Raw genomic sequence first — 11,416 nt, forward strand, 5'->3', positions numbered from 1 at the left:
CTGATATTTTTTCACTAAAGTAATTGAACTTTTGCAATTTGATCTGAAAACAGTCCTTTTTATAATGATTATGTCATTTTACTTTTATAAATTTTGGAAGGAAACAAAAGGAAGAAAGGGTGGGGAGAAAAAGGGAAAAATGGCCAAGAGAGGGGTTTGGTTGTGCGTAAATGCCTTGAAATTCCACTTGTGAGCAAGGGGATTCGCATCTCACTCTTAGTTTTATGACAAAATTTCACATTTATGAGACGTCTGACTATGGTTACGATTAATCTCTATACATATATATAGCTTTTAATATTCAAATATTTCATTTATACGAAGCACAATTTCATTTGACACTTTCATTTTGACTCGAACTCCAAATCTTTGGCATTTAGACATCATTTCCAACTATCAAATCCACGCAGTTTTTGCAGATTGTGAAAACGCGTCGCTGAATTGGTTTTGCATGCGTATTATCAACACTAAACCATAAATTTTAGGTTGACAGATACAAAGAGACGCATTGAGCGGGCTAAGGACATTTCAAAGTGAAGACTTACGTGAGAATTTATTGCACTTTTCTGAGAAATCAGTAGATGCAGTGAGTCTCAAATAAACGAATTTCTTTAATGTCCACAACATTGTTCTTACAGGATAGGAAAATTGCATTGAAATTATTTGGGATGTTGCAGGCCAATAGTAGGCTAGCAGCAGGTTTACGTAGTAGGGCAGTTAATAGGAAGCATTACAGTATAGATTAAAAAAAACTTTAAAGATGTGGTGTCAATCTTAGAGGAAGTCCCAGTACATTATCTGCTTGGATTGCATATAGAAACCAATCAGCAAACCAAATGACGTTAAGACCGTCTTAAATATTTTTAAAATTACGTTTTTCCTGTTGAATAGAAAGGAATGGCACATGAACTTGCGATTGAAACAACAGTAAATTTATGCAATTACAGTTTCTTATAACTGAATTCGACTTTATTTGTTTTTAGTAGAGGCAATGGGTTGGCACAACTCTCCCCAAAAATTCATAAAAAATAACCCCAGAGAAATCGTTCTTTATTCGATTTTTATAAATATATTCCCCATCAGACCACTCAGTGCCGGTTGAAGATAGCTTTGTGCTAAACTAGATGGCTATCCGTCTGTAATTACATGAAAACGATATGTTTTTTTTACAAGCTTTCATTTTTCACCCATCTACTTCTTGGATTACATTTACTACCAGCACTCAAAAGAATGCCAATGAATGGTCAACAAATCTTTGTCTGTTTTCTTTATGGCAACCCTCTTTGAATGAAAAGTCTTCGAAAACATGCAACACTTTCTGTCTTTACAGTTACTCCATTTTACTTTAAATCTCTTCTATAGTTTGTGTCAGGGCCTACTGTCACCCCCAAGTCGTAAACTCACCGATATTACATGCAACGCTTTTTTTTATTTCCTTCCTCATGTTAATGTTACTCGAATAGGGGAAAAATTACGAAAAAGATATTCCATGCATTTTGTTTGAAATTAAATTTTTTTTAGTCAGAGTGACTAAAAAAATTTAATTCCACAAACTTCGTGGCTCCCCTTTTGCCAGATTTTTATCCGTGACCCCCTGGAATATCCTAGGGGCCCCGGTTGAGAACCACTGCCCTAGAGTACCGACACTATTATAGTTAAGGATGACGTCACTCTCCGCAATCATACGAATGTTTTAACAACTGGATGTTGCGAAGATATATTTTGGAAAGAGAGAAAATTCACCTGCCCCTGCGGGGAATCGAACCCACGTCCTTTCACTTTCCGGGTGAACGCACTAGACTACTGAGGCACCGAATCTCGCAATCTTTCCTTGGAGCTCGTGTACACTGAAAGGGACCGTACATGGACGGCCGGAGACGTCATCCTTGTCTATGTCGCCATCTGGTGGCAGCGTCAGCAGTTGTGAGCTTGGCCTGAATATGGTCCGGCCGTCCATGTACGGTCCTTTTCAGTGTACACGAGCTCCAAGGAAAGATTGAGAGATTCGGTGCCTCTGTAGTCTAGTGGTTTAGGGCATTCACCCGGAAAGTGAAAGGACGTGGGTTCAATTCCCCGCATGGGCAGTTGAATTTTCTCTCTTTCCAAAATATATCTTCGCAACATCCAGTTGTTAAAACCTTCATGCTATTATAGTTGCAATAATTTTGCTTTAAATTATGCTCACCAGATGGCAGCAGAAATTTTAATATTTGCTGCCACTTTTCAATGAAATTTTGGTATGAATAGGCTAACCATATTTCCTCGAGAGAAATACGGGACATTGCGTTTCCAAATACGGGAAAATACGGGACATCGCCAAAAACAACGCCAAAACCAAACAAAGTTGCCAAATATTGTTGAAATTACGGAAAAATACCAATGGCGGGAAATGATGCAAATTGCAGTGGATTACAATGTATTCCACGAAAGGCAAACGTTCAATCAAATGTGGGAGATTAATATTCTCATATATAGTTGTAATTATCGTAAAATAATTTATGAGTTGAAAAATGATGTCAATCTTTGACTTCAATAAAGAATAAAAATTCAAGTTGGCTTCGTGTAAAATACGGGAAAAACCGGGACACTTTTGCCAAAAAGTCGGGACGGCCAAAAAAACAGAAAATACCGGGACTGGCCCGGGAAATACGGGATGTATGGTCACCCTAGGTATGAAGTATTAATTCGTAGTTATGGTTATTTTTTGGCAATCAGCAATCTTTAAGCGATAATTCTTGACTTTCCTTATGTTTGGCATTTTTCTTTGAGCAAATTGGCAGGATTTCAATTGCCCGTATTGTTCCTCTAGGAAATACGGTCAATTGAATGATGATATCATGACGTCATCATCCATCTATCTACCGTCTTTAACAAGGAATTTCATGTCGTATGATATTAAAAGAATTTAAATAAACAAAAAATTGATTTTCTCAATAAAACATGCCCGAATATAATATAAAAGTTGTAAAGAAAACAAAATATCTCCCTTTTTTTTTTTCTTGAAATTCATTTATTTTATAAATTTTCACCCACAGAGAAAAATCAACCAATCACAGTCGCTGAAGTAAAATACCTTTTGAATACGGTATGTAAGCACTTTCCGGGTGTTCAGGTGGTGGTTGAAGGAAACTATCACCAAGTTTGTGCCTTAATCTTGACCGATTAAAATATTGTTTAGCTGTCAGATAAGAAATAATTTGGTAACATGAAGATCTGGACGTCTGAACACGTGTTCGAGCACCCCTGGGAGACGGTGGTCAAGGCAGCTTGGAGGAAATACCCGAACCCCTTGAACCCAGCTGTCATCGCCATAGACGTTGTGGACAGGGAAGTGACCAACGGTACGTTGAAAACCCACAGGTTAATAAGTTCCACGTGGGGCCTGCCGTCCTGGGCGAGCACCTTGCTCGGCTCGGACAAGACCTGCTACGCCAGTGAGCACTCCGAGGTGAACCCGAACTCCAAGGTCATGACTCTAATGACCAGGAACCTGACTTTCGGCAAGGAAGTGTCGGTCCTCGAGAAGGTCACCTACAGTCCACATCCGATCAAGCACAACCACACCCTTCTAAAGCAGGAGGCGGTCATCACTATACGTGGCGTGCCACTTGGTAGCTTCATCGAGGACTACCTGGCGAGGTCCATATCCAACAACGCCGGCAAAGGAAGAGAGGCGATGGAGTGGGTCATCGAGAAGGTCAACGGTGAGGTGCAGGAACTCACCAGCAAGACTGTCAAGGGGGTCGTGGAGATCACCAGTAACGCCAAGAAGAGCATGACGATGGTGGACGACCTGACGTCCGTGGTGACTACGACTAAGAACGGAATCAATATCAAGAACTTGACCGAAGAGACGTTCACAAAACTCCACTTTAAGGAATGACATAAATTAATTTTAGGCACTATATATTTTATAATGTAGTCATCATGGACTTATTGGAATCGTAGGCTTTTTCTCATAGATGGAGCTTATTTATTTAAAGGCTGTTATTATTGTTTCGAAACAGATTTATTTATGGGTTTTAATCATAGGGTGGGAGTTTTGTTATTTCATAGCTTTAATAGCTTGTGTTCATAGCCATTAGTATTTTTGAATTATTTGTTTAATTTATAGAATATCATTATTTAATGAAATTATCTGTGTGTGTTCGTGCCTGTAGAACCTTGATTAACTGAGACATTAAGCCACACTAAGGTTGGTGCAAAAGTCTTGATTTCAGGCTGCGGAACTGCTAACAAGGGCATTAAACTAAGGATAGGAGGGATAGTGATTTGGCGAATACAGTCAAACTGACAGGACAGAAAAAAAATTTCGTGGAAATACAAGTTTTTTCTGGTAAGAAAGGAAAAGCGCCCGACTTAAATCTCGAGAATGAGACATGCTACTTTTCCTACTGGTGAGTGGAGGGTGTGTTGTGCTGAGCGACTCGCATTGTACGTGACTCTTCCAAACAATCCTTTTATTAAGAATGATAATTTGTAGGCTATCAAACCTCTCTACAGCAGGGTAAATGTTCATGTCCTTTCTTACGGGACATGTAATCTGCATATAGACTTGTGGTATTTGAAGAGTGGCAAGTGCATCAAAAATAATGTTGATTGTGCCGCGACATTGAAAAGGGTTGACTACCTCTTTGATATAGAGTTCAGGGTCATTTTGTACTTCTACTGAATGGAACGACATTCATTTAGTATGTTTCTTTTTTTTTCCCCCCACACCTAGGTCAACACCATTTATAGCAGAAGGCTGAAGCCTGTGACGTCACTGAAGGTCATCTCACCTATAGCCATTGAATGTATTACAAAAAAAGGGTTAAGTGTGTGTTGGAGCGTGCATCAGCCTGCTATATCCAACGGCTGTAGGTAAGATGGCCTTCAGTGATATCACGAGCTTCACGCAGAGGCTTTCTGCTATAGATCGTGTTGCCTAGGTCCACATTCATCCGCACCTCCCGAGAATAGTCCAACAAAAAATCCCCCTGCAAAGACTGATCAGGCCAGAATCAATATCGCCTCTAGGTCATCTCAAGAACACCCTAGGCCTCTTGGTTTTCACGAGGCTCTCTATTTGGCTGCTTGTCTACTAGTTTGCATATTTATTATTTACTCTAAAATTACAATCAGATCGCATTACCTTGAGGTCCCTGGGCCGTATGTGGTTGGGACTAGGCCCATGCTTTAAAACAGTGCTACACCTCAGGAGCCACGATGCTTATATCGAGAACCATCGATTTCACATATATAAGCCATTGTCTCTATTAATATAGGTGGCTCCAATTTCCTGTGGTTAATCAAAGTTCTACTGTATATGGGTCACTCCCAAAAAAAAAGTGTACAAAATTTCAGAGTACTCTAGTAGTAATTATAATTTTTTTTTTAGTACTCTTCAGTTAATTCTCTATCATATGGCATTTCTTAATTTGTTTCAGATAGTATCTAATTTTAAAAAAAAATTATTCTTTGTAGCAAAATCTCGCTGTCCCAGCTTCAAAAAAGTGTTTAACAAAGAGATTTTGTGCAAATTAGGATTTTTTTTTTTTCAAAAAACTTGGAATCGCGTGTGCCATAGATAAGCAAAACTGACAATAAAATTTTGAAAAAAAAAATTCTTATGAAAAACTTTTTTTTTGTTCAAAAAATTCCCCATTTTAAAATGTCCACTCTGTTACGGTCATTTGGGAAATATATTCTTATACCAGATTGAATCTGATAACACTTGAGCTCATATTGAAAGGTTTACTTTTTAATGCTTGATCAAAAATTTTTGATTTGACTTTTGCAAAACGGCTTAATATTCACGTTTTGCCTTTAGTACCAGATTTTTCTTTGTCAAATGTCATTATCATAAATATTTTTTTTTTTCATCTATATCAGCACCAAGTGATAGTAAATGGAGATATGCTTCAAAAAATGTAATAAAAGTTTTCATTTAAATTTATAGTGAACGAAATTTATGTTAATTTGCCCATTCTGCTAAGTCTTCCAAGTAGAAAAACTAACAAACGCTCGAAACTAAGATGTTAAATTATAAATTACAGCTCGTCTGTCAGAAATAAGTTGATTTAGAGTAGCTAAATATGTGTAAAAAAAAATAAACTTTTCTATGTGCTATTTCAAAAAAATCATCAAAATGATAGAAAAAAGGCAAATTTTTTTTATCGTATGTGTAAGAAATAAGCTTATTTCGTTATTTTAAAACATAGAAGAAATATTTACTTTTTTACAGCGATATTTGCTTTGTAATAGAGTAGACAAAATCCATGACTTTGTCTTAAAACACAAAAAATAGAAGTGAAAAATATTTATTAAACTTAGTCATTGGCTATAATTTGAGATCAATTTAACTTCAAATTTTTCATTTCAAAAAAGTGGAACGTACACTTTTTGGGAATGGCCCACTTATGTATTTTCATGAAGGCGCTGACCGTTTCCATTATTTAAAAAAGGCCATCTATTTTTTCATGAAAATAATTCTTATCAATTTCTTGGTGCTGATTGTATTATCCACCATTAATTCATATTATGTGGCATTTTACCTCGTCTTTGCAAAGAAGTTATTTATTACTGTTTCATTATATTAGTCATAAAATGAACTGTGCATTTTGAAAATGTTATCTTTTTGTTAATTGTATCAAGAAATGCTGCTTGCAAGTAATCGGAACACTCACAGAATAGCAGCCATGGCAACAGCTGTGATGGAGCGATGTTTCAATATGTATGCCGTATTTATTATGTATACCCTACATGCTCAACCTGTGGGCCTCAAATCAAATTTTCAAAGAATTAACCAAGTGGTACATTACAGATCTTTTAAGTAACCTGCGTTGCAGTTCCAATTACTTGAATGAGTTGTGCTGTAGCTTCACACCATTTTATTGATCTGTAAGTGTGATGCAAGCCATTTAAGTGAACCATGGTGCAGTTCCACATCACTAAAGTGTCCTGCATCACATTTACACATCACTTAAGTGGCACAATTCTAGATCACTTGGGTGACCTGCGGCAAAATTTAGGGGGCAGCAATTTTAGGCGAGAACACCATTTTAACCCTTTCTCTCTCACGCCCATCAAAATGACAAGGTGAGGTTTTGCCATCTATTTCTCGTTTCGTGCCCGTGATATTTCCGGGCTGGAGTGTTCAAAAGAGTAACGCACTGAAAAGATCAAAAACAATCCATTATACCCTGAAAATTTTTATTTTACATAACATATGGCAGTACCAGACTATAATGTTATCTACTGTCCATACAAATGACATGGTAGATGTACAGTGCCATAGCAAAGTTGTGAAAAACCTACAACAAAAATATGGGAGATGGGAGCAGTAGTTATTGTAGACCAGTATCTTGGAGATTACTTTATTGCTCGAATATAAGAAAATATTTTTTCATCTGTTAGATCAAACTATTTTGAATTCCTTTCTTATTTACGAAAAAACAAGGTGGGGGAAAAATCCCATTTGATGTTTCGTTTGTCTTTAGTAGATGAACTTATATTGAAACGGTTATATTGAATGGTCTGATGACCATTCAATAAAGACCATTCAAAAAAGAGGCCGGCCAAGCTTGAAGTATAACCCTAACCGTTTGATTGAAAGGCATATTCTTAGACAAATACCTCCATCTGTTAAGAAAAGCCAACCATCAAGAGAATGCAAAGTTTGCTGTTCAAGAGAAGATGCAAACAATGAGATGTAGGAAGGAAACTCTGTACTACTGTCCGGATTGTGGCATTGGACTTTGCATCTCATGCTTTGAAATTTATACAAGAAAAAATTATTGATATTTATGCCGTGATGGTTGCCTTTTCTTAACAGATGGAGGTATTTGTCTAAGAATATGCCTTTCAATCAAACGGTTAGGGTTATACTCCAAGCTTGGCCGGCCTCTTTTTTGAATGGTCTGATGACCATTCAATATAACCGTTTCAATATAAGTTCATCTACTTATTTGTATTATGTGTAAGTTTCAAAAAATTTTCTTTTAATGTTTAAAACGCATATTTTTTATTTTTTCGTACTTACTGGAAAACCAACATTCAGTCACAATAACCCTGATTGTTGGTTTTTCCTGAAAATTTAAATTCTCTTGATTTCAAGCTAAAAAAATTCCAAAAATTAAATATGAATACATACAATTCATACAATTTACTTGAATAAAAAAAATAGGCACTTTTATTACTGTTTGCTTGAAAATTATGCGATTGTTAAAGTGCAAGAGTGGCAAAATCCTAGTTACAACCCTACCTGCTGCATATTTTCAGATCACTTGGATGATCTATAGCACAGTTCCAAAGCACTCGTGTGACCTTTCGACAGATCACGCAAATGACCCAAGGCACATCACTCAAGTAACCTGTAGCGCTGTTCCACATCACTTAAGTGACCTGCAACATGTTTTCAAATCAATGAAGTGGCCAACACTCCTCTAAATGTTGAGAGCACCCTTGATTTATACCAAGAGTGCTCAACCTATTGGAGAGTCTGAGCCACTTAATGGATTTGGAAATGTGCCGCAGACCATATAACTAAAGTAAGAATGTGCTACGGACTTCTTCAGTTGATTTCGAACACTTCAGTGCCCTGTGGCCATGTTCACTGTAGACAGTATGGAGATGCACTATGTGCTACTTAGTTCATTTTCATAAACTTAAGGTAAAAGGTCCTGGGCCACGAGTTCAGCATGTATGATCTATACTGTATTTTACGCTCTGATTTGATTGCAGTACATTGAAAAAAATATTTGTGTTGTATATGTGCCCAAGTGAATAGCTTTCATATCCTTTATTTATGTAGCCCAAAGTTGGCCACTTTGGGAACTGGCCAGCCCAATTGACCCAGCCAATGTCAGAAATGCAGGCTTTGGACGGCTCTATATGTTGATCCGTATGATTCAGGGTCATCATCACATCGGCATATTTTTTGTGACAATTATGGTCATTTATAATTAGCTATAACTAATATACAGGGTGGGAAAAAGATCCGTAAAAATGAATAAAAACTGGAAAAGTAAGGCAAATAAAAAAATGAAGAGTTAGCATTTTAAGACAGGAAAAAAAAAAACAGCTGATAGATGGCACTGATACGAGCGATTTCGGGGGAAATATGCAAATGAGATGGTTATAAGAACTTGCGCTCCTAACCCCTGCAATGTGTTATCCCGTGGTGGTCATGTGAACACATACTGCTGTAATAAAAGATTTTGAGGCATTCTGTTCGTTATTTGCATATATTTTCTTCGACTTGTGTACGTCAGCACCGCCTTTTTGTTTCTATAGACTTTTTGCCCACCCTGTAGCTAACCATAATTAACAAAGGGATCTATATATATATATATATATATATATATATATATATATATATAGTGTTTAGGATTGACATATAGGGGCCAACAAAAGCCCGAATTTTTTTTTGGACAGTGGCTGGATCAACTGGACTACCAGTTCGTGAAGTGGCAAGCTTCAGCAGTAACATTCATATTGATATATCGTACCAAATAGCAGCTGTTAGTGAATGTGTTCATTAGCACTAGTAATACAGTGGTGTGGTGCAATTTGCATTAAATTACGTGGGACAATATTTTTTTATACCTGGCAATTTTATGAATGTGCAGTCCCGAAGGAAATATTGAATTGTGACGCCCACTGTAACAACGCTATTCTGCAGATGTTTCGAGTTATAGGAATCCTTTTATTTGACAAATTGAAAACTTATTTCCCTTTTGTTGAAAATTTATTACGCATGGCGCATCTGAGCAAAAAAATGTCGAAATTCTAGTGTAGAGCATTGATCCATGACCAGTGTTTTTATTTATTACACAATATATGCATTAAATTCATTCGACTAGAATAAAAACTAATAGAACCATATAATCAATATCACACGTGTCATATTTATTTACCCCTGGAATATTCAGAAAGTGTTTCTCTTCGTTAGAATGTAAAATTTGCAGGGCTCTCACTTGTCCTTCTTTACCGAATTCTATCAAAAAAATTTGTGTAATTGAATAGGGGATCATCGATATGTGGCCAAAAATGCTACAAATGTAATAGATTCCAATTAACGATTCTGCCAAAGCAGAAATAGTATCGCTTTTAAAGTTATTTTGAGGGGTGTATGTGGATCATTTGGTGGTTTATTAACTTTTGCTTAGTGCGAGGGTTCAACGAGTAGTCATTAAAAACTTCTTTCTGGATGGAAAGAAGTAATTTTGTATTTACCACTTCATGGTCTTGGACAGTAACTAACATTCGTCATTCAAAATTACGGTGCACATTTTGCATACAGATGAAACAGTACACAGGCCTATTCTAGGTTTCATCACTTTGATGATACCCAATAGCATTCAATTGTCTTCTGTATTTTTAGCGCATGCAGAGACATATAAACATTTACAACACTCAGCAAAGAGCTAGAAATGAAAGCGTTTCATTTGTCAAAAAACAATTACACTGGTATTGAACAGTACAATGTAAACAAATCCCTTTAAAAAAGGGGGGATGGACAATGCAGTAAAGCCATCCAGTTCGCTTGACTTATTTACATCAGACCTTGTAATTTACACATTTTGCACTTGCTTTTGAAAGTGTTCTCAAAGGAGCGTCATTCATAATTTACAGTATGCATTGTTGAAGAGAGTTGATATGCTGAACTGTGGAAGACTCCAAAAAAGAATCTCATTCATATTGTCATCATTTGATCATTTTTGTCACACCACGGTCATTTTCTGCACGCGAGGGCTAATTAGACTGGGACCTACAATTTATTGCTGATTCCGAACGGCATGCTTGTTTTTTTATACTCATTGAGAGGTTGGTGCCCTAACCCCTCGATGGGGGACACCCTGCGGTAGCAGTTTTTTCTGCACTCATGTCACCATATCTGTTGTATCCTTGTGTCAGGAAAGTTTTCTGACAAGGACGAACCGGGTATCAAACTCGTGACACCTCTAAACATCCTTTGGTATTTTAGGCGAGTATCTTATTGACCTGGGCTAGTGCACCCAATTCATATTGTGAGGAGAAAATAATTATATGTGGTTGCTAATACCCTAGTTTGGTCTAAAATTGTTTTTGTTACCAAGTCATTTCTGTCATTTTGCTTTAGCTCCAGTCAATCTAGTGCTATTACTAAACTACATGTGCTCCTTGTCCATATTCGTTTGTGGAACTTCTAACGAACTAATACGTGGTGGAACACCCGTGTATGCGTAATGGATCTAACGTGAAGTTTGTTTCTGTGTAATGCTTGTTATGTACAGTGCTTTCCTTTCCAGCCGAGCACAACTCCGATCTATCGCCATGTGCAATTTGCTACCTAATTATTACTACCAAATTGAGGTGAGCCTGAAGTGTTGCGTATGAGTTTTTAGAGTGGTTCCATCTATATTACAAATTCTGAGTGAAGTGCGATGTTTGA

The 11,416-nt window shown here is 37.0% G+C and overlaps 1 pseudogene across 1 annotated transcript; it reads left to right on the forward strand.

Moving 5' to 3' along the window:
• Positions 1-3,067: 3,067 nt before the first annotated feature.
• On the forward strand, positions 3,068-9,874 carry LOC149081054 (PRELI domain containing protein 3B pseudogene; annotated as a pseudogene). Its single transcript, XR_016193407.1, has one exon. The product of XR_016193407.1 is annotated as a PRELI domain containing protein 3B pseudogene (transcript).
• Positions 9,875-11,416: the final 1,542 nt, after the last annotated feature.

The sequence above is a fragment of the Pholcus phalangioides genome, unplaced genomic scaffold (genome assembly GCF_987345545.1).
Source record: "Pholcus phalangioides strain wild (caught in Gottingen) unplaced genomic scaffold, Ppha-v1.0 ptg000010l_1, whole genome shotgun sequence".
NCBI classification, from domain to species: Eukaryota; Metazoa; Arthropoda; class Arachnida; order Araneae; family Pholcidae; genus Pholcus; species Pholcus phalangioides.